General features: G+C 39.3%; 1 long non-coding RNA gene across 1 annotated transcript in view; it reads left to right on the top strand.

The window, feature by feature from the left end:
- The window catches only part of LOC114595981 (uncharacterized), a 229,053-nt gene that overhangs the window by 175,203 nt on the left and 30,278 nt on the right, over positions 1-23,572 (top strand). The window lies entirely within an intron of this gene.

The raw sequence follows: 23,572 nt of genomic DNA on the forward strand, positions 1-23,572 counted from the left end.
AACAACGTGTTTGCAGGTTTTTTCAATGGTGTTTCAAATTGATTACATTTAAACGCGAGGTGCCTAGGAACATAGTCCCAGTGTAAATAGGGGCTGCCTGCATTAATAAGGAAAAAATTGCATTTTAGCTATTTGGTATTTAAATTACTTTTTTTAAAAGACCCATAAATAATTGTTTTTTTAACCAAAGCAGTTTGGTTCCATTCTTGAATAATGATTGTTATGTATTTAGGTCTCACCGTGCTATCCTAACTGCTTACTACTGTGGAATAATTGACCTTAATGGGACTTACCATAATTCTGAATAAATATACTTAGACTCACACTGCAAAACTACAGTCCTATAAACATGTATAATATAAGAGTAAGTTCCACTGTATAAGATTAGGAAAATACCATAACTGCCTTGTTGTTAATGTTGAAAACTGGCCCCCTCGGGTAAGGCTGACTCCTCTTCCCAGGCTTGTCGGGGCTGTCTCCGGTGACCTACCCTGGCTGGCAGCCCGGCAGCCCAGGGAGATCTTGATAGGCGACACCTCCCTGATGAAAGGTGCACACCCCCTTCCCCCTTGCATAGCAGCAGGAGAAAGAAAACAATCAGAAAGTATTCTATTTCATCTCCACTTTATTCCTGACTGTGCACTGTACAAAAAGCATGTCTGCTCACTCAGATTCCACCAAGCGACTGCATCAGACTTCCCTGACACAAACAACAGGAAGGTCTCATATTACACAAAGAACAAATCTCTGAGAATTGCCTGGAACATCCTGTCCCACGGTTAGACCCATCATGTGATGTAAACATCGAACTGCTTGTTCGCAGCTGCGTAGTACTAATATCCCAACAGTTAATACAACTCTTGTTACAAAAGCGCTATTATTTTGAAGCCATTTTGACAGTCTGGGTGTTCAGCTGATGCTCTTCAATAGCACATTTCTGCAGAGAAAGCTCAGGGTTGGCAATTTGTGCAAACTGCTTTATAATAATGCTCTTTTTACATTGGTAAGTCGCAGAATACTTTCTTATCTGCACTAATTTTGTTACAAATAACACAATTAAGGGGGAAATTAAGGTACATGTGACTAATGAGTATGTACTATATAACACAGTACTTAATATGAACCAGGTAAAGATGAGTTACAGATAGGTAGCCGTGTTGGTCTGCCATAGTCAAAACAAAACAAAATTTAAAAAATTCCTTCCAGTAGCACCTTAAAGACCAACTAAGTTAGTTCTTGGTATGAGCTTTCGTGTGCATGCACACTTCTTCAGATACACTGAAACAGAAGTTGCCAGATCCTTCTATATAGTGTATCTGAAGAAGTGTGCATGCACACGAAAGCTCATACCAATAACTAACTTAGTTGGTCTTTAAGGTGCTACTGGCAGGTAAAGATGAGTTTGGGAAAGGAGTGTCTGGGCATGGAATATTGGTGCTATGTGCTATAGTTTATCTTTAAGTTGCACTGCCATTGTTCTTTTTAGCATCATATTTTGTTTGGGAAGAACTGTTCTTGCTCATCTTGTAATTAGCTCAGGTTTTCAGAATTTTATTGAAGTGGGAAAACTATTTTCAGCTTAAAACAGCCAAGGGAGGCTTGGAATCATGGAAACTTCCTGCCAATCCTCCCTGCCTTTGTAACCTTTGTAGAAGGAAACTACAATTGTCAAAACATCCCAGTTGCAATGGGATTAAATATAATAAAATAATAATGACATTAAAAGAATCAGATTCAAGCACAATAAAAGCAATCCGTTTTGAGATTAAAATTCTTTCAAAGGCTCTTTATGCCTGGCTTGTGAGGGTTTGGTGAGAGATTTGCCTGATGCTGAAAAAATAATAAGGTAGGTATCCTTCTCAATGAAGATCATTCCAGAAAAGGAGCACCACCACCAAGAGGACCTTCTACGTATTCCACTTGCAGTACAGGATTCATCTGGCACAAAAGTATTTAAGCTCAGCACTAGCACTTTGAACTGCGCCTGGGAATGAATTGGAAGCTATTTTAGCTGTTTAAGGATTGGGAAGATATGCTCCCAATTCCCAGTTCCAAGTAGCAGCTGTGTTTCCAAGAACACTGGCGACCATGCCTAGGCTACCTCTGTACAAAGAGAATTGTAGATGGCGCACCAGCATAAGCTGATAGAACGCTTTCCATGCCACTGCCTCTAGAGACCATTTGGATGTCAAGTGACGAAGCTGGATCAGTGAGTGCAGCAAACTTCAATGGGAGTGTGATCTCATTCCAAAGTGGTTGAACAGCATAATCTAAAGCAGGGAAACCACTGGCCAACAGCAGCTTCATCTTGTTTATATTGACCTTAATTTGATTGGTGCTCATCCAGCCCAGTATAGATTCCAACATTTACACTGAATCAGATGGAAAGTAAAAATGAGGTGTTGGTTAATTTTATCTATTAAGGGACCACTGGTCCATGTATGCTGACCATGTCCTCTACCATATTGTAAGGTTTGAAAGAAGACTGTAAGCGAATTCAACTTAATGCTATTAAAGCATTCCCATGCAGTGTTCCTGATCCTGGGGAGGTTAGTGAATGCCCACATAAGGCTATAGAGGTGGATGTCATCAGTATATAGCACTCAGCTCATAATACTTTTGGAGTGAACTATCTGAGTTCAGTATTGCTAATTATCCCTGTCTGAACCCTGGCAGCATCACTAGCTGTAATTTTTTCTATAGGCAGACAATTAAGTCAATAGCTCAGTTTCACCCGGTTTTCTTAACTACTTATTGACCATACCTCTGACTGTGTTGAGACTTGAGCAGCAAACTTGTTTGAATCTATATGTAATCATAGCTATTTGTTAGAATATTCATTAGTGGCATAGATTAATTGCAACTTTGATTCAGTGGTCAAAATCCAGACAAAGCAACATAGGCTTAATGCTTTGAGATACATTCATTGATTGTCTCTTGAGCCAAGAAAACCTGTGTTTAAAGTCTGATTCTTTATTTTTCTCTCCTTTCCTTTATCTCATAAAGCTGTTTACCATTCCTACCCTTAAATCAATCTGCTTTAGTTTGTTTGCTGAGGTAATGAATGATCAATAGCTAATAACTCTGTCACTGAAGCTGCTGCTAGAACTAACAGTCTTGTTAAAAATATCATCTAAATTCAAAGCTGTATTTTTCTTACTTAGATATACAGAAAAATATTGCAGGATAGCCATGAAACAAAATAGTAAAGAAGAAGAAAATTATTTAATTAAACATAGTGAGTACCATTTAATATCTTGTTGATTTTTTAATGTAGGCACATTTTATTTAATTACGTTTATTTCATGGGGTACATTCTGAGTACCATTTAGTATCATGCTGAATTTATTTTAAAATAACTTTTCATTGGCATTTTAATACTAAAATTGCACTTATGTGTATGGGTGGTTATGATCCACATACGTTCTACTTGCAATACCATCCTCCACTCCTATGGCAGGCCCCTCCCCTACTTCCTGCAAGCTAAGAAAAATAAAGCCTTATACAGAATTTTTGTTCCCACTAACAAAATCTACCTCATCAAATGTAGAGACTATTCCTTCCATTGCCTCATCTTGCAGTAATACTTGTTCATCCATGCATGTAGCCCTGCAAGTGGTAATTTTTCTTCTACTCACAGCCCTTTAGAGGTTTTAGCAGAGTGTTTTCCTCTTGGTGTTAGAAATAGGAGGGAATATAGCAGTAAGGTTTATTATTATTATTTTACACAAAATCTATTGGGCAGAGTATACAAGCTATTAGGTTTCACTGCCTTTGTTTTTCCTTTTCAGAAACTGGCTGCTCATATTGATGCTTCTTTATTTTTCCTCAATCAAAACTCTTTATAGAATTGAACTGGAGTAAGATTATGATCTTGGAGTGATAGTAGAGCTATAAATGATGAGTCTGTTGGATAGAAAGACTCCGGTATAATAACAGCTCAGGGAATGATTTATCAAGAAATATGTAATTCACTTTCCCCCCTCAGCATGGATTCCCAACTTAATGATTCTTTGCTGAAATAGCCTTATTTCGATGGCGATTCCATTAGAAGGACAGCAATTTCATATTTTTTAACTCACCTTTGTATTAGTTTAGGAGAATGAAGTGTTTTAAATTAAGCAGGTAGAATTGGAATGATTTCCATCCAGACTGCTTTCAGGTTATGTAAATGGTTTGATACTTGAAATGATTTACCGTTGTATTTGCACTTTACAAATCCTACTGGATTGCCATAATACCTGCTTATAAAGAAAGCCAATAGAAGGTAAAGTATGTTAGCAAAAGAGTAATGAAAAATAATGTATTTTGCTATGTGTGGTAATTCCATTAAAAGAGCAAGGAAAATAATCATCACAAGCTTTTTCTACAACTGCCATTTTGAACAGATAGAATTTTACAGTCTGAAATACTATTGTGAAATTCAAATAGAGATGTGCCTAACATTTTCACCAGCTCTTTTCCCACCATTTGTGGGATAGTTGGGTATGAACTGAAGCTGAGAGAGAGAGAGAGAGAGAGAGAGAGAGAGAGAGAGAGAGCGCAATAGGGGGAAAAGAGTTTTCTCCAAAATCTTTGACAAATGCAACCAATAAGGGCTTCATGCTTATCTAGACAAATTTCCCTCTCCGTTTCCTCTCCTTTTAACCTCTAAGAAGCCTAATTTGGCATTGAGCAGTCTATACTCTGATAAATGGTAAATAAAAGTAATACTACTCAGTGGCGTAGCGTGGGGGTGCAGGGGGGGCCGGCCGCACCGGGCGCAACATCTGGGGTTAGGGCAAATCCATGGGTTAGGGGGCGCAAAACCACAGGTTAGGGGGCGCAAATCCACGGGTTAGGGGGCGCAAATTACTTGCCTTGCCCCGGGTGCTGACAACCCACGCTACGCCACTGATACTACTTGCACAGGAGACAGAATTGAGAGAACCCATTAAACTCATACATTGGCCTTGGAGTGTCCATTTGACCTTAACAAGCCTAACCTAGCATGCAGAGTTAATGTGTAAACAACATGGTGTAAACTCACTGGAAGGAGGAAAGTGGAATTTGGCCTGCTCACGCTGCTTCCTATTTGACAACGCAGAACTCTAAACTAGTCTGAAGCCTAACCATGGGGTCAGGGGACAGGATAATGCTGTGTAGTTTAGTGATGCTTTCAAGGTTCAGAATGGATTGCAGACTCAAAAGTGAATTCCCGCACTCTAAACCAGATTGCAAACTGAGCCCACAGCACATCTGATGTTTTGGTGCAACCACCACCACCAACACACACACACACACACACACACACACACACACACACACACCAGTTCTCTCTTTTCTAAGTAATGAGTGACAGCACAAGATGAGCGACAGCTCAAGAATTACAGGGCAGTGTATGGAATTCAGAGGAAGAGGTGGCTAGGAGCATAGCTACAGGGGAATATTGGAAGACCGGGTAAGGACAGTACCTGCCAATACTTCCATTGGCAAATCACACCTTTCCCTCATCTTCTGTGGGAAACTGACTGTCCGGATTTCTGCCCTGTGGTTGAACTGTTTTACATTCAGCTCAGTCCTTTAATTCTGGTGTTAAAAATTCTGTTCACAGATGAAAATACTATGCTGCCTTTCTGCAAAATATTCAAGGTGATTTTTGTTCAGTTCTTTTTGATGGGGTTTTGGTAAAGGTAAAGGTGATATAGACAACTATGAATAAATAGCTTGCTCACTGCTCTTGAGATGTATCTCCACTCTACACCCATTAATTTATTTCTTAGAATGTAGGATTATCATTATTTTACTAGACTAATAAAGGGGACACCTTTTCATGAAAAGGTATACAGTGTAAATTCTCAGGAAAAAACAAAGTTTAGGTCTGAACTTTCCTGTATGCATTACAGTCAATGCATTACATACAAAACTCTTCCCGATTTTAGTAGAGTCAAGACTGTATCATGAAGCTTGAGGTTTTATTGCATATCACTGACTTTTATATCTTTGCTAAATCTTATGAGAGCAAATCCATTTTGTGATCATAGTTAATTACAGAAGCCTGCAGAACACCAGCTATTGCCATCTTTCCCCCTTGGCTCTCTGACTCAAAAAAATCTCCAATTCAAGAAAAAATGGTTTTGCCAATGAATCTGAGCAGAACTATAGCAGAGTCCTCCAGCCAGTTGGTTAATCAGAGAAAATGTTATTACTTTTTTCCCCAAGGAAGTCATTAATTTGAGCCTGGCAAGCTATCATTATAGCAATGTGAAATAACTGAGTTTCCCTTAGGAGATTTTTCTTAGATAAGGTGTGGAGTTTTCCATGAGCATATGTGAATTGTGTGTGGCTTTTTAATGTTATTAAAGGCAGTTTTATTAAAATATGAACCTTTTGACCTCCACATCAACATTTCCTACCAAAATAATACCTCATGGACAATGAAAATGATCTGAGCATCTCTTTGGTATTCCCTGCATACAATTCGTCATAATGTCAGATTGTGGTCCATACACTCCTTGTTCCATGAATAATTTATGATAATCATTCTGGACAGGTAGAATATCAGGACACTCATCTTGATTTGGCTTAATATTTGAGGCTAAGCTTGTTATGGGTCCAAATGGATTTAACCAACATTTAAAGCAACAGGCGATTTTCCTGGGGGAACTTTCATTTGGAGTTCATTTAGAAATCCAGGAAGCAACTAGCCCAATTTTTCAGATTTCATGCCACAATTATTTCTGTCCTGTAGACCAGTCATCTAGCTGCCTTGAGCACTTTCTGCCAAGGATACCCCAGGAAATTACTATATGAAACCAGACTGACAAATGAATGGAAATAAAAGGAACCGTGCAAGTGAAACCATTGCAACAGAACAAGGATTGAAAAATATTCAAGCCAGAATCTAGAGAAAGTTAAGAAATGTGAAACTGCTGGAACTGATGTATGCTTACCTTTTTCTGGATTGTCACTGCAGAGCTGAGGATCTAAAAATATATTGACCGAATATGGGAAACTGGATCAGATAATTCATTTAAAAAGTTTAAACAATAAAATGACTGCAGTCTTAATTACGAAGCAAGTATGGATTTCAAATCTATTCTGTGAGGGGTTTCACTTACCAAATGAAGTTTAAATAATATATATGATGGATTAGGTGATTATAATATTAATATAAAGAAAACATGTTTTCTCCCTCCTGGTAAGTTAGTAACATCATAAAATAGCCTCCTACTGTTAAATATGATCAGAAGGAAGTCATCAGTGTGTAAATGATCATTTGAGCTCTTGCCATTAATTCCATTAAGTCAAAGATACTAAAAAAAATATGAAATGAGTAATTATATTTTGACACTTTGGGCACAGTATTTGCTTCCAGCCACTTTTGCTTCATGGAGAAGAATTAATTAATAGTTGCAAAACAAAATGAGAGGAAACAAGTAGGCTGGTTTTCCCTGCATGCCTAGTCCACAATGACTACAGCAGCTACCATGGCAGGAAGAGAAGACGGGGTCTTTATCCCTTACTCCAAATTTCCTTCCTGCTGCTATGGCTAGGGGTGCGGTCATACCAGCAGTGACCACCACCAAGTAAGGGCAGGAAAGGACAGGAAGAACTGGAGCAAGGGCACCTGTTGCTCAGATTAAAACTTCAGAAGCATAACGTATTCTTCACTATTGAAAGCAAGCATTATGAACTGCCATAGTTTGTATTTCAAGCCAAGGAGTTATAAACTTCAGAAACATCATGAGTAGAAATGGGTTCAAGGAGAAAGAGCTGCATGCCACCTGGTTTCCCTGCTGCATCTACAACAGCACCATAAGGTTGGGTTGCATCATGGAGACAATCATCTTTTTCTGTTCAATATCCTGGAAACAACAGCATGTTATCGTGCAACGTGATTTCCAGGCATGTTCTAGTCCCCTTTGGAAATGATGGAGCGGCTTAAATCAGTGTTACTCTTTCAGTAATCTTTGAAAAGAAGAAGTAAGAGATAAAAAGTCATTGAGACACCTCTTGAGTTTTAGGTACTAAGTGCATCCACTACCCCAAATTCAAAAACTCAAATGACTTCTCTGCCCTTCTTCTGCTGGTACAGCTTCATTGGGAACAAAGATGTGGGAGTGGAACCTGTGAGCAACCCTAGTTGAGAGATAAAAAGAGCTAGAGATGAAAAGAAGGCAAGGTATATATAATTTCCCCCACTGTTTGGAGATGCCATCATCCAACAGACCCAGATAGAGGATATATAGTACACTTTCTTCCACTCACTACATTAGCTGCTTGTAGATCATCTCCAGTTCTCAGAGGTTCTTACCTTAAAAGGGAAGCAAGCTCCAACATTGCTTGGTTTTCTGTGTTTGTTGAACACTTTCCCTCCAAGCCTTCCCAAATTACAGAGGTTCTTAGAGGTTCTTACCTTAAAAGGGAAGCAAGCTCCAACATTGCTTGGTTTTCTGTGTTTGTTGAACACTTTCCCTCCAAGCCTTCCCAAATTACATCTTTTTCATTTATTGTTTAGTTGCACTGCATGCTTACATTTTATTTTCAGGCAGACTTTGTTTTTATTGGAGATGGTAAGCTGCTTTTTGGAGGTAGTTATTCAAAAGCAGGATATAATTTTTTTAAATAAATAACTTTGGAATGTCTCTCTCGCTATACTAGCAATGTTTTCATGTAGGGAAATCACACTGTTATTGTGGATGAATGAATCCTATTAGTTTTAATCTGGAAATATCATTGTTAATTAAATTTCTAGCCTACCTTTCATCGATTAACAATCCCAGGGCGGATTAAAATCATAAAACATTATGTCTCAATTCATATAACCAACAGAACCAGATACAAATATCAGAAATAAAATAACTCTTATCCATCAGATTACTTACAATACCTACATGGGACATTGGAAATGCAATCCATTTGATTTATTACCAATATTTTTTGCTAGACTGGGGCAAAATTCAGAGCTCTTAGTTTTTATAGACCAGGACATGATCTGAAGGTTAAAAAAAGTCTGCGTCAAGTCAACACCTGGATGGGAGATTGCCTTGGGAGACTTTTGTGTGTAGCCTTGAGTTATATTGTTGAAGAAATGGTTAATTTTGAATAGCAATAAATGCAACACACAAATCTGTATATTGGTATACAGAAAGGAACACATGTGAAAAAGTTTGAAATTGCATTTTCCTGAATTTGAAGGGTGGGGTAGATAATTTGCCAACCCCCCTTTTTGTTCTAAGCACTCATTGGAAGCTAGAAAAGGAAGTTATATAAGCAACTCTGACTAATCTGCTCTTGTTCCGTATTTGAATAGCCTTTATAAGTGTAACAACCTGTAACAAAAGAATTAAAGATCCGAGATTCATCATTTAAATGATGAAATTTTTCCACCACTGCAAGTCCCTTTAAACTACAGTAAGCAGCCCAAACCTTAAGAAACAAAAAACCCTCATCTCTTGCTATATATCAAGGGTGAAAAAGCTTTGTTATTGTGCAGACTGCACATAGTTAGAGTTCCACAATTTCCATCAACTGATGGCTGTCACTGCATCTTCCCCATTGCTGAATGCTTGTATTGGAAGGATACAGTTGGCTTTGGAGACAAACACTGCTGGCCACAATAATATTTTATCTTAATTTAAACCTTAATCCATTTAAATAGTATCTGTACTGTAATAGTAGTATTAAATCACAGAAATGGGAATAGTGTTAACAGCGGGACATTATCTTTTATTGAGGGCAAGCAGCAGGGTTGCTGTTAATGAGGACATCATCAATTTATCAGTTAAAGGTCAGTCTAAAAGAGGTCCTGCCCTCCCCACTTTTTTCCCTTTTTCTGCACTGTACAATGGCTGTCTGCACCCAGAATCATTTTTATCAATCATCTGGTCTGGTGACAGCAGACATCTTAATGCAATGTCTGCATTAATGTTTTCCAGAAGTACAGTGTCTCAGGCACAGTTCAGAGCTGCTGAATTGGAAAACATTCCCTCCCCCTCACTATTAACAATTACTGAGTTCATCAATTATTTCTGGCCACCTTTTTATTTTATTTTAAATGTTACATTTCAATATATTTTAGTCTCTCTCTCTCTCCATTTCTTGGTAGCCTTTAAATGTTACTAGCAAGGGGGGCAGTGTGTGGAGAAGCTACCCTTTAGCCATGGGATATTTTCTGAGTTAATCGTTTATTAAAATAATAATACTCAAGCTATCAGACTACAAAAATTCTGCCACCTAATATGATAGTAGAAGAAAGGTTTAAGAAAGAACAAAAAATAAAATACAAATAAAAGTGAAAAGGGACACATTGAAAACTACTTTCATTATCAAGTGTAAAGATTAGGACAACTATAAACATTTAATCTTATTAGAAGACGGTCCCCGTCCCCCCCCCCCCGGTAAGTATGTTGTTCTTACAAAAGAACGTGTATTGGGGCAGAAGATCAGGAAATGCCCCAAACACAACAGATCTGGGTAACCATATTTTGAAGTGAAGTAATGAGTGTAACTAGGTTGGCAGGAGCAGGGACGAAAGCACAAAGTGCAAGTAGATAAATAGGTACCGTTCTGGCGGGAAGGTAAATGGCGTTTCCGTGCGCTGCTCTGGTTCGCCAGAAGCGGCTTAGTCATGCTGACCACATGACCCAGAAGCTGTACGCTGGCTCCCTTGGACAGTAAAGCAAGATGAGCACCGCAACCCCAGAGTCGTCCGCAACTGGACCTAATGGTCAGGGGTCCCTTTACCTTTACCTAATGAGTATAACTACCTAAAAAGCTCTAACCCACCCCAGTAGGACTACTTAGGAAGGAGTCTACAGTTATGTAATTTAGTGTTTCCCTAAATCCCACCCCCCAAGGACCACCTGACAATTGCTGAGGGTCATGGTAGACCACTTAATGATTTTCCTGCTTGCTGTAGCAACTGTAATGTACTGTGCCAGGAAGCAGTCCTATGCATAACAAGCTGGTGTAAAACACACCAGTATAAATTATGCCAGCATAGGTTAGACTAGTCCCAAATCCTGCTCAGAAGTAAGACTTTGCTGCTGCTCTGCCCAAATCTGGCAGAGGGAAAAGAAGCCTTTAAAACAGTGTTCTAAATTAGCCCTGGCTCAACTAATTGAACCCCAGCTGAGAAAGTTACACTGGCATATCTGTGATTGGAGACTTAATGCCAACTGAGCCTCACTAAGCCAGGAATCGGCCAGCTGAGCCAGAGATCTGCTGTATCCTAAGCTGTCCGTCCTGCCAGATCTTGCAAGAGGATTGCCCCCTTTGATGCTGCATGGTTTTAAATTTTAAATTGTATTTTATTGCTTCTTAATATTGTATCATGTATAAGAAATATTTATACTTCTTGTATTGTATTGCAGTTTTCATTCCATAGAATTCAAATTGCAATACATTAAAATACAATACAAGAAATAAAAGAAGCAATTAAAATACAATTAACCCAATATTAATTAAACCTGTCTAATGCAGACAGGCCACAGGCCACGTGACTTGACATTCATGGGCCACTAGTCGTCCATGGACCATAGTCTGGGAACTCCTGATCTAACTACGTTACCCATTGTTTACTCAGAAGCAAGCTCTGCTATGTTTGGTGAAATCTACTCTCAGGAAAATGCGCACAAGATAGCACTCTGCTCTTTTAGACTTCTCACCTCTAAAAGCCCTTGATATTGTTCCCGGCACTCCTGGCTCATCTCTGCTTACAGTATGATTGTTATTTATACATTGCCGTAAAACGGCATGATGCTCCATAGACAGAAGATAAGGCAAGGTTCAGGCCACAAGGAGCTTGCAACTTAATTTAATATTCCCCTAAAGTTCAAATCAAGGTTGCTGTTTGGCAAAGCTTTTAGAACATCTTTGGAAGCCAGTCAGGTTGATCTGCAGTCGCATTATGCGCATATTAATTAAAGTTCAAATGCTTGCCTTTTTGTGCTCCAGGCTGAGAGTGGTAAGTCAATATTTTGCTATCACCACAGCACAGTCTCTGCAGCAGTGAAGTTCTGATTTTAATATTGATTTTTCCATTGTACAGGAATTAACATGTGTCTCGCTTCCTGAATCACAGATCTTATATCCTGTGTGTACCTTAAAGGAGAAGTCTGGAATAGCAATGAATAGTTCATCATTTTAACTGTTTGTAACAATTGACACAAGCTAAGCTGAAGCACAGTAGAGAATCCATGCCTGCCCTAAAAATACCATGGAGTCACGTTCACTCCAATAGTAATTGACATGACTGCCAATGAGACTTGGGAAGTCCAGGAACTGGACTGATGTCAAGGCACAAAATGAATACAAAGAAGCAAAACAGAGTGTGTGAGTGGACAATTATGTGTTGCTTAATCAAGACTTCAGATGGACTCAAACCTGCCAGCTGGTAGATTATCAGATTCAACAAGTGCTTACTAGCATTTAAGTGTTCGAACCCCACTTGCGCAAGATGTGTGCCTCTGCAAACTACTCTCTCTGGAATAAACTCTTCTAGAATATGAATGCCTGAGAATAATTAGTTCAAATGTGTTAAGGGACCTATTTTCTACTCTGACACCCACTCTATTCTGCCAGAAGAAAGGCAGCTAGCTGTTTGTCAGGTAGAACTGGTCCAGAAAGTAGCAAGTTTGCCAAAATACACAGCAAATACACAGCAAAATGATTGCAGCAGGAATAACCTTTAATCAAAGCCTGGATACTAGAGTACCCTCGTAGAGTGCCTCATAAGTAGACCAAGATGAGACCAGTCCACCACCCCAAAAAATGTTCTTATTGAGAAAACAACAACAGTCTCATGGCACCTGAATGATGAACACATTTATTATGGCATAAGCTTTTGTGGACTGCAAAGCACACTTAGCACATGAAATATGATTATTTTTTTAAAGTGCTAATACAATCCAAAAGTTACGACATTGAACCTATTGGTGTACTGTTATTCACTGGTTTAAAATTCCTTTGTTCAAGGATGGCCACATTAAGGTCAGTTACAGGCTAATGTTAGTAAGTGAATTACCACCCTCTTTGCTATTCTGCATTATCCGTGGGGAAGCAGGAATCACAGCCTACCCCTGTGAGTGAGGCACATGCACCATCTCTGACTAGTCAGTATTCATGGGAACCAAGGTACAGTGGTACCTTGGGTTAAGCACTTAATTCGTTCCGGAGGTCCGTTCTTAACCTGAAACTGTTCTTAACCTGAAGCACCACTTTAGCTAATGGGGCCTCCTGCTGCTGCCGCGCCGCCGGAGCACGATTACTGTTCTCATCCTGAAGCAAAGTTCTTAGCCTGAAGCATTATTTCTGGGTTAGTGGAGTCTGTAACCTGAAGCATATGTAATCTGAAGCATATGTAACCCGAGGTACCACTGTATATTGGTTAGGGTTGCTAGTCCTGGTTGGCTACTGGGCTGGATTTTCTTCTCATAGGTGTTAGAAGGACTACCTTGGTGCTTGCATTAAGTGCATTAATATGGTCAGTTCTTCAGAGAGTGGCTCAGAGAGTTTCCCCCTCCCTCCTTCAGCTTCTCTTTAGATTGACCTGGAAGAGATTGCTGGGTGAAAGAGTTAAGGCAGGGCAGGCAATGTTGATACCCTTCAGATGTTGGACCACACCTCCCATGATCTCTGGTGGTTGGGCAAACTGACTGGGGTTGATGGGAGTTGTGGTCCAACAATCTCTGCACAGCACCATGTTGGCTACATGTGGTTTACGGCCTAATGTTAATGGGATTAATGAACTTTGGGTTTTCCTCTGGCCTCTCTTGAACCATATTTAAAGAACAACATTAAAAACAACACCATTTAAGAATCTTGATTAAGGACAAAGTGGAACTTCTGAGATAATTTTTACTCATATATGTCCACTTGAGTAGGAACTGGTCCTATTAGAGATGCCACATAATACTTGTTCCATACTTGTAAGAAATAAATCTTTTACTAACACCAGTTCCGTTCTCTTTTTGGTGGCTGCTAAAACATGTTTGAATTTGCAAACATATTCATATATATAGAAGTTGTCATGTCTTTTAATCTGGCTTTAGCTTATTGTTGATTTTAATTCTTTTTTGAATGTTTTAAATGCTTGTTTTTAACTTATAATTTTATTGTTTTATTCTTTTTGGAAACTGCTTTGAGGTGTTACTGCAAGCAAGTGCTATATAAATGTTGTGAAACAAACAAACAAACTGATTGATTAAAGGCCCACACATGTTTAAAAATGAACATCAAAATGTGGCAGCAGAGCTGCCATAGTCATTATCTTATGTAAATATCAATTTGTACAGTCCCATATGCCCCACCCACAATATAGAGCAAATTGATTGTTTAGAAAGAATAACACTGAACAATGGACAAAAGCACTCAACACACTTCAGAAGGATATTATAGATTTCAGAAATGATTATTCTCTTCAGCATGTTCAAAAAGTATTATCTGAGGCACATTTTCAGAATCAAAAGTGGAATAGGGTTGATCTGTGAAATAATTTTGATTTATCGCCAATAGAGTGTGAGAGATTGCTACCATCTAAGCAGTGATGAGAAACCTCTCAAAACCATTCTTGTAATAGCATCTGAGCTATTAGTAATAAAATAGAGGTGCCTCAACTGTGTGAAGTAGGAGGTTCACAGTAATGAAACTTCACTGGCTATTCCCAAAAAAGGAGGTAGTCAGAGGTTGTTAAATAAAAGGTGTGACTTAGCATTCCCAAAATGTGTTTCTAAAAAGTGTCTCCAAACAACCCTCAAATAAAGACTCAGAGGCAAATCAGTATTTAATTTAATTTAATTTAATTCAACAAGATTTCATAGAATCATAGAGTTGGAATAGACCACAAGGGCCATCGAGTCCAACCCCCTGCCAAGCAGGAAACACCATCAGAGCACTCCTGACATATGGTTGTCAAACCTCTGCTTAAAGACCTCCAAAGAAGGAGACTCCACCACACTCCATGGCAGCAAATTCCACTGTCGAACAGCTCTTACTGTCAGGAAGTTCTTCCTAATGTTTAGGTGGAATCTTCTTTCTTGTAGTTTGGATCCATTGCTCCATGTCCGCTTCTCTGGAGCATCAGAAAACAACCTTTCTCCCTCCTCTATATGACATCCTTTTATATATTTGAACATGGCTATCATATCACCCCTTAACCTCCTCTTCTCCAGGCTAAACATGCCCAGCTCCCTTAGCCGTTCCTCATAAGGCATCGTTTCCAGGCCTTTGACCATTTATATACCACTTGATTGTGAAAAAGAAGTAGTTTACAAAAACATTGCAATTTTCAATAAAAATAGTTAAAAGCAGGTATTCAAAGTATTATGTATGCTCAGACAAATCCTTCAAAGAAGTAGTAGGCTGTTTCAGACAGATTCCTGGTTGCTGATGTGTAAAAAGGTAAAAGGTAAAGGACCCCTGGATGGTTAAGTCAAAGGTGACTATGGGGTTTCAGCGCTCAACTCACTTTCAGGCCAAGGGAGCCAGCTTTTGTCCACAGACAGTTTTCTGGGTCATGTGGTCCACATGACTATACCACTTCTGGCTCAACAGAACACTGTGACGGTAACCAGAGCACACGGAAATGCCATTTACCTTCCTGCCGCAGCAGTGCCTATTTATCTACTCGCACTGGCATGCTTTTGAACTGCTAGGTTGGCAGGAGCTGGGACAGAGCAACGGGAGCTCACCCTGTTGCAGGGATTTAAACTGCCAACCTTCTGAGTGGCAGGCCCAAGCGGCTCAGTGGTTTAGACCACAGCGCCACCCACTGTGTTGTAAAAAAGCAACCTAAGTCAAAGCAGGAACCTCCCAAAGCACCCATGGGAGTGGTGGGATGGATAGCATCATTGTGATTGACAGGTGTAGCTTGTAATAAGAGTGAATGATTTCACAAAGGCTGTTGAATCCCAGTGCTTTGGGGATGGGATGTTCATAGAAATAATAATATTCCTTGGTCTTTTGCAAGTTGCTTCTCCAGAACAGCATGTTATAGAAAGAGTTCTGGAGAGCACCAATTCTGATGAACTCCCTGTCCAATCATATTTTCTGTCATTCTCTTTTATTGTCACTCTTTTCCATTTAGTGTTTTATTTCCAGTCATTCATTATCTAGTAATCCTTCTTTTCATCCTGTTTGATTTTGTTTTCTTGCCGCTCTTTCATTTTGTCTTAATTTAGAGTTCAGTGTTAGCTCCTTCCCTTTAGAAATCATTTCAGGTCTGAGAGATGTGCATGAGAGACTTTTAAAATTAATTTGAGAGAGTGTTTTAAATTTATTTTTTACTTAGCATTGTAAATTATTATAGCTTGGTGTATGTGCTGAGTATTTTTGTTTCACTTCTCATCAATCTATTGTCATCAGCCTCATCAGTCTATTACAGTGGTACCTCTGGTTATGTACTTAATTCATTTCAGAGGTCCGTTCTTAACCTGAAACTGTTCTTAACCTGAAGCACCACCTTAGCTAATGGGGCCTCCCACTGCTGCCGCGCTGCCGCCACATGATTCCTGTTCTCATCCTGAAGCAAAGTTCTTAACCCGAGGTACTATTTCTGGGTTAGGGGAGTCTGTAACCTGAAGCGTATGTAACCCGAGGTACCACTGTATTACCAGTGCTATTTTTCTAGAAAAAGAGGTGCTACAACTCCCTTGTTCTCTTAGAATGGCAATGGCGCCCACCTGAGAGGTGCTGGAACTGAGTTCTGGTGAGTTCCACCTGGAAAAAAAGCCCTGATTATTACTATTCTTATTGTCACTGCACACCTGCTGTGTGCCCATTTCTCAGATGCACTAGGCAAGTTTTTGTTACTGGACTGCACACACACTATTGTCTGTAATGGGTTGCAATAGTGATTGTGTGTGTGCCTCAGTGCTCACTAAACAGCAAAGCAGCATGTAATGATACAGTCACACTCCTACCCAGTCTTGAATTGTAGGCACATAAATCATGAAGCACATACGTGGTTCTGGCAGCAAATCGCTGGAGGGAGAGCATATGGATTTGGGAGTGGCAGAGGTGGTGTCAGCACCAGTAGCACTGAATCTCCACGGGCAAATTTGTTTCAACCAGAATTATCCTCAAGCTCATCAAGATTTTGACAAAATGGAATCACATAATACTTCTGTGTTGTTTGCAGAATTCAGCACTGTAGGATTTTGAAGAGAGGTTATTGACAATGTGTTGAACAGGAAATACTATATTTGAAAGTTTTTAATAATAATGATGATGATGATGATGATGATTTATACCCTGCCCTCCCCTGCCAAAACCGGGCTCAGAGTGGGGGGGGGGGTAATCAAGAAATGCTAGGATGTAACCTTCTTTCTTCTTAAGTTACTATGCTAAGAGAAGTCATGGTGATGTCTGCATTTATCATTTCTGTGCAAACTTATTCAATGCACAGATAAACAGTCACATTAAATTTGCTGTGAGCCTGACCTCCCTAGCGTCTGACAGTGCTCTCTTTATCAACAAAGACAAATGGAGGCACAGAATTTGTAGCGCGAGCCCTTCCGTTTCATCATTGTCAACCTCAAATAAAATAATTCATTGCAAATTGAGGGGCTGTTTTTTCCTAACATTAAGATGCCAGAAGCAGTGGGGGAAAGAGAATATAATTATTTTTAGACTGAATAATATGATATGCTTGCTAAGTTTTAACTTGTTAGAAAAACAGCTGTGAGTATTATGTTTATCTTAGTTTTATTGAAGTTTTGAAAGTATTAGGTAGTGGGCAGAGTCTTGAAATTGGATGAGGAACCAAGGTTCTTCACCATTTAACCTTAATGTTGATCTGTTACGATCTACCTGGATCCTTGATTTCACAGTGTCAATTAAAATTGGCCACAGATTGACCATAGGTAATAATTTTTCATGTGCTAAGCAGGAATTTCCCATTTACTTATGCAGTTCATAATGCAATTACTTGACTGGAAGACTCAAAATTAGAAAGTGCAGAGCTTTCGAGATCAAACAACAGCTTCAAATATGCACATGATGTGAACATCTATTAAGAGCAGCAGTTTGATACTTAGTTGCATAAAGGAGGTTTGATTAGGTCAAATTTGATATGAGGCAAATTAAATGAGGTCAGGCAGATTTCAAAGATACCTGCCTTCCATATTCTTGCAAAATAGAATTAGATTGCCATAAAATTGCTTGTGTCTTCTGTGTGATGACTAAACCCAAGAAGAATGATTTATGTAAGCAACTTTTCAAAGAATAAGATATGAAGAGTATGAAAAGATGAAAATCTGAAAGGTGCACACATTTTGCAAATATGAAGAAAGGTCAAATGAGTATGCATCAGATGGATGGTTCAATTGCTGTGGTAACCTCTAAATTTTATAAATTATGATTTAGAAACAGTATCATTAGAACATAATTTCTCTCATCTATCATCATCAAGCATATTCTGAAGATTTTTCCATGGTAAACCTAAAGACAGGGGCTATAAAATAGATTTCTGCAAGTTGCACATTTTGCATGTTCAGACCAACAGACCGCCGCCCCCCCCCCTCAAATAAAGGCACATTTGACTCAAATTTTAGTTCTGTTTTTTGGCAGAATTTAGGCCACAACTTTATTGATTACAGAAAAGTAAGTGGTTGCATAGGCTCTGGTTCGACTAGCTTCCTGCACCCTTGCAGGCAGCGCTGACCCAGGGCAGCAGCATAGGTCAGCCAAGGGTGAACACCTGGGAAGGTGAAAAGCCGGGAACAGACTCTGTTCACCACCCAGATGCTCGCATGGACTCAGGCATGGGCACAACCGCTTCACAGGGGTTGACCAAATCAGTTTAGTCCCTGGATTCCTTTAACGGAACACTCTTCACATAGGGATGGCGAGACCGTTATCCCATCCCTATCACCTGAAGCAGTGCCTATCTACAAGCTGGCGAAACCCAAATGGCAACAGCCAATCAGCCAAGTTGCAGAAATTCCTGCCGTGCCCCTGTTGCAACGACAGACGACACACGGCGGCATAGCAAGGTCAATCGCAAAATGCCCTAAAAATAGGGCTAGGTGGACGGGTGTTCCGAATGCACGAGCCGAAAGAGGAAAGTCTGGGTCACGTGCATGGGTATATATAAGTCCCTCGATCTGTTTGTACTGCGCCCCATTGGCCAGATTAAACCCAACATTGAGGGACGTACCAATCGGGTGTTGTGGCTGTCCAATTTACCCACCTCTAGAAAAAGAGGTGTTGCAACTCCCTTATTCTCTTAGAATGGCAATGGTGCCCACCTGAGAGGTGCTGGAACTGAGTTCTGGTGAGTTCCACCTGGAAAAAAAAGCCCTGATTATTACTATTCTTATTGTCACTGCACACCTGCTGTGTGCCCATTTCTCAGATGCACAGGAGACCAACACAGGAGGTCAGTCTCCAGGTCTCACTGCAACACGTGCCCGCTTTTAGGGAGGACATGATATTCCAGAAGCTGTTTTTATATACAAAGTGATATAAAAAGTCTATCCACTTCTATTTTTCAAAGCATGCTAGAGAGAAAACACATGATAAAACTACATGCATAATTCAGGTACTCCTTGTGTTGTAAAAACCGTAAGAGTTGAAAGGAACCCAGTGCTTTATCTAGCCCAAACCTGTATAATATACACCGCCATAAAGCTGAAGTCACTCATGGTAATGACTAACCCTTTCAGAAGCATCTGGAAAGACAACTCCATTATCTTTCTGGGCAACCAGTTCTATTATTGAAGGCAATTCACCCATGAAGAATATACTGTGGCATCAAATATTAGTTTTCATTTTACAGGCATATTCTGTTTGCACAAGCCATAGTTTGCCAGTTTGGATTTAACAGCAAACTACAGATTGCTCAAGCCAAGCAATGCAATTTGAGAATGGGAGGAAGGAGCAAAGAGAGAGAGGAAGAGCACCCGAGCTTGAAAAATAGAAGGGGGACAGTCAAAACTACTTTGGGGTGTTGTTGTTGTGGGGGAAAAGATATAACGTGAAGAGAGGCATTTTCTATTAGTGTTTAATGAAATGTATAATGAATATAAGTTTACATTTGTTGTAGAGATAAAATACAACTGGACAAATTCAAAATGGCAATGGATTGGAGTCAGGTTTTTGAAGAAGAAACTCTTGCACATATTCATGGACACAACTGTGTGTTTCCTCCTTGCTTTCACATTCTGGAGATCAGTGTGGGTAAAAGTCATTGGTATTTATTTACCAAGTCATAAATAACACTGTAAAAGGGTTTCTTCAATATTAGAAACAGATCTGCAGAAATTATTAATGCAAATTTAAGTAAAAATTATGACCTACTCACAGAAAGTGCATCTTTTTCTTCAGCTAATTTATGGTTTTCAAAGACCATTTTTTAAATCTAGAAGTGAAAAGAGTAGAAAGGTTGTAAACATCAATTTAGCAATGGAGAGGTTTCCTTTAAAAAAATCTCTTGGCAAGGTGCTCTTACCAAAGATATAAATCTTCAAAATAATTGTTACTTGTCCTCAGAGGAAAACACAATAAAAAAAAAGATTTTTCTACTTGAGGATATGGTTGTTGTAATCAAGGCTTTAAATCAATACAGTAAGATATTTCATAAGATGTGGCAAAATTGCTAGCAACTGACCCTTGAGCACAAGAAAGATAAGAATTCTCATTTAAATGTGACCCTTTCACATAATGATACTTACAAATTATTATCTAAATATTCTATACATAAGGTAAGAGCGGTACTCAAGAATTTGAGTTATGATTCTTAGGCCTTACAGTCTAGTTTCTTACTGCAAAGTCTGCTTATCTTTCATCTATCCATTGCTTCAGTTATAGCCTCACAAGTAGGCATGGGGTATAAATTTGATTAAGTCTGCGTTTAAAGTTAAACTCACCCAGTTCACACTTTCTGGGGCAAGACTTTCTGGGAATAGTTGCTGTGTTCACAAGGCCTGAGCTATTTTGTTTCCTTGAATAAAGAGTTAACTTAACTGATACCTTGTGAGTTATTGCTCACCAGCTCCCAGCTCCTGCCTTGACAAATACCAAGATGAAGGTCTACCTACAAAATATTATCACTAGACTCCATTGTTAGTGTCCAAAATCTCAGACTGCTTGGGTCATATGAGTTGGATTCAGACTTTGACTAGTGACCCCAAAAGGCTTTTGATCCAGTGAAAGGATCCCACTGGGAAAGGGGAAATAGCCTTTTCTCTTCATGGAGTAGTCAGGAAGGGTTCCTACAGTCAATTGGATAGTGTCATTGTTATGTACTGAAGTTCTCACCCTGGACCAGCAGGGGGATACTGTAGATAGTTATGCAAATGAAGGATCGAAAGTGACATTCAGTGACTGGATAGTTTGTATGCAAATGAAGGATCAAAAGTGACGTTCAGTGATTGGATAGTTTTAGAAAGTTGCTACAGTTACGTTGTTCTGGAGCTCTATATAAGCAGGCTGACTGAGCTCTTCAGTTCAGTTCTGTTCTGGCCTCTGAATAAACAAGAGCTGTTTAAAGAATCGCTGTGTCGTCTGATATGTTCGCCCACAACTTAACAGTCATGATGTTATAAAGCCAATCAAAGCTGGGTATATAATCATATCACTCACAACAATGCTTCCTATATCAGTTAACAAAGTAAATCACATGAAATCAGGACCATGTAGTAAGCAAGATGATCCCATAATCAAATTAACATTGCAGAGAACAAATTCAATTAATTAAGAGTGAAAGAGAATGAGGGCAATCTACATGACTTGTTGAACGGAATGCAGAAAAAAATCCAAACAAGGGAAGAATTTTTCAGCGCTGCAAAAGATGCCCATGAAAGGCACTTGCCAGACTTACTTTTACCTGTTTGTACAGTGTGCAAGTTTTATGCCAACACAGCATGCAGTCAGGAGGGGAAGTAATTTATTTCATGGAGTGCATAATGTTGCTTGACTTGTAAATGTCCAGGTTTTTTTAATGACTAGAGAGAAACAAAGAAAAATGGTTGGCAATACTTAAGAGAGCACCTTCTTCAGGAAGCAGGAATATGGAGCCAATTTTTATTAGATGAATTTCCTTCTGTGGTTTTATTTATTACATCACACACAAAAATCTTTAGAGCATACAATTGCCACTCTCTTTAAGTTGTTATAGTTTTTAATGAATGGCCTAATAAATTAGTGGTTGTTTGATGTATATATGTTGGGCATCAGAACTTAGCGGGAAACTGCCCAGGTTTTTACTGAATGGCCATATTTCCTTCTGGCTCAATGTTTCTCAATGGATCAGCAGCTAATACAGCATTTTTGCTACAATTAAATTAAATTAAAGTGCTGAAGATTTATTTATTCCTGCTGTCAGGTTTTTTTTTAACTGAGCAATACCTTAAAAGACTATTTTAATATAGTTAATGCATTCCATATATGAATGAGAATTTGTGTCTTAAGTAATGTGCCCATGCTGACTCTTAAATGAGTTTTATATGTAACTTTTTTGAGAAAACCATATAAAAAGGGGTTGGAGAAAAAGAGGGATTTCTTGTTTGTTTGTTTGTTTGTTTGTTTGTTTGTTTGTTTGTTTCCAGTGGTTTACAATACATGTCCCAAACTAAACATGGTCTAAGAGAAAAGAACAGTACTTTTAAATGGTAGGGCCATATTTCAACTAACAGCATCACATGAAATACTGCCTATGCAACTCCCTTCACAAGATTTTTAAGGGAATAAGAGAATGTACCTTGGGTAGTAGGAAGCAGTATATCAGTTTAATAAACCTAAACCAATCCTGGGGCTCAAGTTGAGCTGCTCAACTTGTTGTTGTTTAGTCGTGTCCGACTCTTCATGACCCCATGGACCAGAGCATGCCAGGTACTCCTGTCTTCCACTGCCTCCCGCAGTTTGGTCAAACTCATGCTGGTAGCTTCGAGAACACTGTCCAAGCATCTCACCCTTTGTCGTCCCCTTCTCCTTGTGCCCTCCATTTCCCCCAACATCAGGGTCTTTTCCAGGGAGTCTTCTCTTCTCATGAGGTGGCCAAAGTATTGAAGCCTCAGCTTCACGATCTGTCCTTCCAGTGAGCACTCAGGGCTGATTTCCTTCAGAATGGATAGGTTTGATCTTCTTGCAGTCCATGGGACTCTCAAGAGTCTCCTCCAGCACCATAATTCAAAAGCATCAATTCTTCGGCGATCAGCCTTCTTTATGGTCCAACTCAACTATACAGCTACAAATAAAATGTTTTGAATGTGTTGTAAAGTGCAATATACAATTGTGACACCAGAGGGCAAATAGCAAATTCAAAAAAGCTATAGCAAATTCAAGGCATTTTTCAAAACGGTTGTTTTTTTTAAAGCATTTTCACAATGTTTTTAACATGTGTGTAGATTCCACCCTATACACCCACTTACCTTTTAAAGCCCCCAGATTCTGCACCAGCTTGATGCCTTTTCTCCTCCGTTTCCACATGTCACCAAAGCTTTCTGCGACAGGCCCCACTTTCAAAATACCCCATGCCTTTGCTTTCCTTACCTGGCAGGTGGCAGTAACTGCAGCAGTGCACTAGGGAAGGAGAGAAGTAAGAAATGAGTTTTGTCCCTTCCCTGTCGCCTGTTTCATTGTCCTGATA

Source organism: Podarcis muralis, chromosome 4 (genome assembly GCF_964188315.1).
Source record: "Podarcis muralis chromosome 4, rPodMur119.hap1.1, whole genome shotgun sequence".
NCBI lineage: Eukaryota > Metazoa > Chordata > Lepidosauria > Squamata > Lacertidae > Podarcis > Podarcis muralis.